Below are 7,620 nucleotides of genomic sequence, written 5' to 3' on the forward strand. Positions count from 1 at the left end.
TTTGAAATTTAAAAAATCTATAATTAAAATTTTAAATTTTAAATTTAATAATTTATAAATTTACATATTTATAAATTTAAAATTTAAAATTTAAGTTTAAATTTAAATTTTGAAAATTAAAAATTAAAAATTAAAAATTAAATTAAAATTTGAAATTTGAAATTTGAACATTTTGAAATTTGAACATTTTGAAATTTGAAATTTGAAAGTTGAAATTTGAAAGTTGAAATTTAAAATTTGAAATTTGAACTTTTTGAAATTTGAAATTTGAAATTTTGAAATTTGAAATTTGAAATTTGAAATTTGAAAGTTGAAATTTGAAATTTGAAATTTGAAATTTGAAGTTTGAAGTTTGAAATTTGAAATTTGAACTCTTTAAAATATGAAATTTGAAATTTGAAATTTGAAAGTTGAAATTTGAAATTTGAAATTTGAAATTTAAAATCAAAATTAAAATTGAATTTTAAAATTTTAAATTTTGAAATTTAAAATTTTATGTTGAAATTTAAAATCTAGAAATTGATACATCTTTGGGAGCTCAGAATGGTGATATTTTTTTCCTTTGGTGAAAGTGGATTGTAAGTTTACTCTATTTTTTGAAGTATAGTATAACTATACTCCAAAAATTACATTATTTTTTTTTTTCTTACAAACGCTTCATAGAATTATTTTCCTACCGGTGTAGTATAGTTTAACGATACTACGTTTTTAGAGGTATCCAAACGGGGCCTAAATGTAATTTCAATATGGTTCTCCCCATTGATCTAGATCGATCTGCGACGTACAAAGAATCAAATTATGCCAGAAGGCATAAAAACCCATTCTCCTCGTTGAGAAACTTCCTATCGAAGTTCTATCCGACTAGATGTCTTGTCCACCACTGTCACGACGAACATCGTCATTGGAAAGCTTTTCATTAAAATTTTATTGGATCGTACGGTTCACCACTAACATGGTGAATATTTTTGTTGAGAAGTTTTCCACTGAAGTTCAGTACTAAAAGTCGTGGTGAACCAATAGGTTCTCACGCGATAATTTCCAAAACTTACATCCCAATCACGTGCTTTTGTAGCACACTGACACCAAGAAACCCTTATCATTTGCCACGAAGCATATGTGACAGATGCTCAAGACATAAATAAGCCGAGATCAGAGGCGGAGAGCCCAACCCCAACAATTTTTTTTTATAATTAATTTTCTTTTAAAAGTTTCCAGCGTAGCTAATTGTATGGCCACCCGTGAATATATTGCTAGTCCATTTTAGACCACAAATTCCATGTTGCCTAGTACCAACAAAGTGTATATAGGGACAACACCACCTTTGTTGTGTCTAGGAGGAAAAAAAAAAAAAAAAAAAAAAAAAAAAAAAAAAAAACTAAGAGAGAGAAAGAGAGAGCACCTTTATTTTGTGTAGGAGAAAAAAAGCAAAGAGAGAGATATCATTTAACCCTCTCTTAACTGAAGGATCACATGCATGCCCTACGACAACCACAATGTTAGCAACTTAGCATAATAGTACCTCCCATTCTAGATATATAGAGAGAGAGGGGAGGTAGAAAATATTGCATGTACCTAGAGTCCCCAAATTCAAATTTAGAGGTTTCAAAATTTAAATATTAACTCTGATACCAAATAAAATAAATATTCTAGCATTTAAGCTGTTCTTTAGTGAATGGTTATTTCATTTTGTATCAGAACATGAGATTGCTGATCAAATTCCATATTAAATAGTCACGATACTCAATATTATTATAAGAAAATATTGTTCATTAATTACATGAGAGAACTATCATAAAAATTAGCTCATTGGCTTCTTGAGTGTCGAGATATCGCATCTAATAATATTTATGTATTCATGTTGAGCCCAAGTCTATAAACCATGATCCACAATAATTTATACATACATAGAGAGGGACTCTCTCTAACCACTAGAAGGGGATTCTAGAATGATCCGTGACTCTCTTTTCACTCTTGTTTTATCACTTTGAAGAACACATAAAATAATGGATCAAAAATTAACTTATAGCGATGTGAAATTGGTTTGGGATACGTGGATGATTAGAAAAAGGAGCCAAACACAGAGCGATGTACTGATTGGACTTATAGGTTGCTGGTGGGTTACTTGAGTGGTCAAAAACAATATGATCTTTCGAAAGACTCCGACGAACTCCCTATTAGCCGTCAGCAAAATCAAGCAATTAAAGTACATGTAGGGGCAAATTATCTCATCGAATTATTTTATTTATTTAGTTTTTTTTTTTCACTCAGCTTGCTTGAGACTTGTTGTTGCCTCACCCTTATAACCTAATTCATACTTTTAATGAATGAAGTCGGTAGCGTGCTACCTTTATGTTAAAAAAAAAAAAATTAACTTGTTTGCACCTGGAGTAAAAAAGTAAATAACTATTGGCTTCTTTTTGTCCGTATCCAACATTTTTTTTTTTGACGATCCTTGACACGCAGATTAAAAACAGAAATGAGGTTAATTATTTTTATTTTATATTTATTAATTTTTTTAAGGGGACCAACCCTCGAATTCATGCAGGAGAAGCGTGTGGGATTGTTACGTACCAAAATGCAAATAAAGCTACTGGTTATAAATAATTGAATGTATAATTGAGGCTTCATACGTGGAGATCTAACCGAGTGAAAAGTGCTTTTTGAAGCATTTAATTACGATTTTCCATGAGGGCGTACATTGAGATTCGTGTACTAACTATTGAAAACTGGAAAAATGCATGCCCTCAGTCTCTCGCGGTAACATTTTGGATGCGTATGTTGCGAATTTATTTAAAGTTTTATATTAACAATTTATGTAGCAGCATTTCGAAATAATTTAGCATTATTTTTTTCTAAATATATAATTAAATCACGTTAAAATTTCTCATCCATCGGATAAATTAAGCACATCCAAGTGAAATGGTCGGAAGTGTTGAGTATATATATTTATTAAAACGTAATTTTTTGGCCACGGTAATTCTGAAGCTTAAGTTTTTCTTTAGGCTCACTAAATCACCCAAAAAAAATAATGTGTATTTTTCTACCTATGCTAAAATGATTTGGTTAGTTCTTTCCGACATCTAATATCATGACTAACATATATATATAAAAAATTTAATAAAACAAAATCATGTCCAATTGTATGCGTCTCTCGAATAGCTGCGAAAAGAGAGGACAAGTTTGATTTGTATATATGAAGACATTTCTCATTCTCTGATCGGATGCAGAAGAATGAATTGAATGCCAACATAAAAGTACGTTTTGTAGATGATCAATGTACACCCAATATTTATGTGTACGAGTTCTCATTCACATTATTAATTTGTGTATTTTTCTTTCGCATCAATGTTTTCTCTTATTCTTGTCTCAATCGATCACTTAAATTGCACCATAAGATAAATAATTTGATATATACAAGGACAAACACATGTAGCCAATTATTATTTGGGCAAACTTGATTTTGGCCCTTAATGCATAATTTAACTATTAAGATCTAAATCACTAAAAGTGATATGCAGAGATACTATTGTGTCATGTACACGGACTTTTAATCAACTAAACAATTAGCTTGGAGGTTTGATCACCGGTTACGTATTTACAAAAAAATAGGCCCGTGCTTAGAATATTCTATATATATATACTAGAAAAGTCAGAATTTTCCGACTAGATATTAAATATATAATAATACAAATATTATTTTTGACAATTTAAATTTTTAGAGATAAGCGGTTGGTTCAGTTATTTCACTGTAAGGGCGTAAATACAAAGTAATTAAAAAGAGAGACAATTAGCTTTAGACCAACCTACTTGACACTAGTAACCACGAATTAAGGAACATAGATCCAAACTTCAAAAGTTAAACCATCATATATATATGGTTGTTCTAAAATTCCCCAAATGAAAAGGATGGTTTTGTTTTACATAAAACTGGGATTTAATAATCAACTAAATTGTTTGGTGGATTACTAAAATTTGAATATTGTCATGAGAGAATTAAAATGATTAATATCATCTATTGATGCAACGTTCCAGGACATAAGAGGGATAAAACAACCCTAACAAACACTATTTTATCTTATTGCATGGCACTCACGAGACTCACAGGGTTCACGAGCTCCACAGCACTAAAATACGGCTCTAGGGTATTCTTTCATTAAAAAGGCATGGACCTATTCTCCCTTCTAAAAGCTCCAATTCTCCACACCCTCGATCTATGCATTATTAGTTGTTACCCTCCTCAATCACAACTCTTTTTTTTTTATTTTGTTTTTTTTGAGAGAAAGTAGCATGTTATCCGGTTCATTTATTTCATTTAGAAATAAACTTAGCTGGAAATGTGAATCAATTAGGATTCGAACTTGGATCTCGTATACCAATCACCAAACCCTTTTGTCACTTGCGCTAGGAACGGTCGGTCTCCTCAATCACAACTCCATCTTCAAAAAAAGGACATGTACATTCAACAATTCTCTCAGCTTAAATTCCCTTCCACTGCTCTTTTCAATGATTAATTAGGAACATTCGATACCTCAATAGCCTCACATCAAATAACATACGTGACATTATATATAAACATAGGTTTAAACATTTTGAATATATGATTTGGGCTCAGCTAGTTGGTAATGCCAATAATTAGGCGAAGACTTATGGACCTTAATTATCTAAACTATAGACCATTTAGATTGAGCTATCCAATTTTCTTCAAAATTTTAATTTTACTATTTAATCTTTTCGATTTGTTTAATTTGAGTTAATAAACAGTACTTTGACTTTAAAGTTTCAATACGTCGTTTATTTTATAGATTTAGTTAGTATATTTCATATAATTCTTACAATTATATAAAGTTTATTAAAATAAATAATTAGTTTAAATTTTAGGGTCAAAGTATTGTTCACCGACTCAAATTTAAAAATTGAAAAGGTTGGATAGTAAAATTAAAATTTTAAAAGTTTAAATAGCCAAATCTAAATGACCGATAGTTCAGGTAATTAAGGTCCATACATTTTTCAGCAAAATTCCAACCAGTTGGTTCTATGGGAGCTAAACAATCACGGACATGCGTCACTTGATTATTCTCAGCTATGGTTGACTGGACTTGACGATAGCTACTGAGCCTTGCGAAGGAGTTTTTAAGACCCCAACAGTCTCACACTAAATAATGGGGGAGTGTTTGAGGATAATAGAACGGTCATTAGGACTAGCAATATAAATAGCTAGTACTCCGTTTTTGGGAACACTTTTGTCAATGTGGCTTCATATACTCAAAGTGTTCATCTCGGATCTATCAAAAAATTTCAAACTGAGATGAAAATATAGTAGCATATATATACAACATACATATGCACTAAATGTGAATTGTTGTTTTCATTTCTTGAATTGTGGAGAAAGAAACAACTATATAAGGGTATGTGGTAGAAAATGCAAGGAGTACCATTATTGTTTACTAAGATAGATACAACATGCAAGACAAAATACATATTGGCTTCTTGTTTTTGTGTGTGTGTGTGTGTGTGTGTGTGTGTGTGTGTGTGTGTACTCCTCATTAAATTAAATTACCACTACATTACAACTTTAGTGGCCTATGGGTTCCCTGCAACATTAATGAGAGTCTCCGAGACCTTGCCTTTTTCCACATAGAGTTGCAATCCACTTGTTTTGGAGCTACGTGTTTCATGTATCGGCATATAACGGTTTTCCAAGAACGTACGCGCATTTATGTGACACATATTTAGTATTCTTTGGATTATGCAAATATAAGTACAGAAAAAACACATATATGAACATAAATATCATGATCATATTTAAATTTGTGTATTTGGTTTGATAGTCGTGTACTCTTGCATTTCCATCAAGAGGGTGATCATATGCATTTCATGTATTTTCATGGTAAATATGTGATGGTTTTCTTCGATACAAAAGATTGATCTAATAAAAAGAAGAAGAAGAAGAAGGATTTATATAGTAATTAATGGAGGAGTTCTTTTTTTTTTCTTTCTCCTTGAGAAGAGGAATTAAGAAATAGAATTCTCATAAACGGATCAAATTTAAATAGTAAATAATAATCAAATCTAATGAATATATATATCCCTTAATATAAAAATCAACTCCGCTAATAACATCGTCCAAATCTAAATGCCTACTATTTTTAGGTTAAGATAGATAGATTGGGCTCTAGGAAAGTAAAATTTGCTTTTGTCAACATGTACAAATAAAAGTATTAAGCAGCTATTTGATTAGGTGTAAATGGAAGGATGAAACTCAAGTTCCATCACTTCCGGTATTTATTCTGTTGTAAATCAAAAAAAAAAATGTAATTCAAGTTACGTTAGACCTCCACTTCACCTTTTCTTGATTTCATTCTCTAAAGTATCGAACTCAAGTTCCACCATATATACTCAACTTTCTTTAAAAAATTTATTAAATTTTAAAACCTAAACTTTACTTCCTTTAGAATGAATTAGATTTTTTTTTTTTTTTGAGAAATAAGGTAGGAAGTTACCAGTTTCATTCATTAAGTAAACTGAACTGAGCGTACAGAGATGGAAGCAGCTTAAGATCACTTCCAAATGAGGTAGAGATGGAAGCAGCTTAAGTAGAATGAATTAGAGTTACTTTCCAAATTAATGAGGGATTTAATTATTTATTAGGTTAGATTTTATAGCGATAAGTTTACTACTATATTTAGAAAGTAACATGATTCACTTACTTTTTTGGGAAAACTTCAAAAACCCCCCCTGTGGTTTCGTGCATTCTCACTTTGCTACCCTGTGGTTTAAAACGTATCAATTTATCCCCCTGTGGTTTCATTTTTATCTTTTCGAAAGCTTTTTCGTTAATATTTCGTTAAATTATATACAAAAAACTTCAGATAACCATCTATATTTATCGAATAGTCACTTTAGTATCCTTTAATTTTAACTTTGTCACTGATTTTAAAAAAAAATAATAATAAAATTGATAACAAAAAGATAAAAACGAAACCACAGGGGGGCAAATTGATACGTTTTAAACCACAGGGTAGCAAAGTGAGAATGCACGAAACCACAGGGGGGGTTTTTGAAGTTTTTCCTACTTTTTTTTTTTGAGAAAAAGGTAGCATGCTACCCGCTTCCATGATTCACTTACTTACACCAAGAAAAATAATAGAACTCAAAAATCTAATTTTATTAGTATCAAGTTATACCAAAATAAATACAAAAGGTAATTGAATTTAACTTTTAAACTGTATGAGTTATATCAAAACAAATAATAGAAAAACAACTACACTTTAGAAAAACTCAAATATCACTACACTTAAGTTATATTGTATTTAAAGATTCGTCGATTCAAACGCCCCCTAAGTGTACTCACGGTATATAGCTAGGGATTACAAATGATCATCCCTAAGATTATGAAAGGGAATGGACATGTTGTAAGTATCAAAAAAAAAAGAAAAAGAAGAGGTTACGTTAGCCAACATGATTTTGATAATGACGTACGTATCAAATTCATTGATTCTAATCAAATTTAATCAACGAATAACAACTAAATTTAACGAATCACATATGCCTATATCAAAATCATATATGTTAAAAAAGTGTGGTCCGCTGTTAGGTTTTTTTTTTTTTTTTTTTTTTTTT

The sequence above is a fragment of the Ananas comosus genome, linkage group 11 (genome assembly GCF_001540865.1).
Source record: "Ananas comosus cultivar F153 linkage group 11, ASM154086v1, whole genome shotgun sequence".
Lineage (NCBI taxonomy): Eukaryota > Viridiplantae > Streptophyta > Magnoliopsida > Poales > Bromeliaceae > Ananas > Ananas comosus.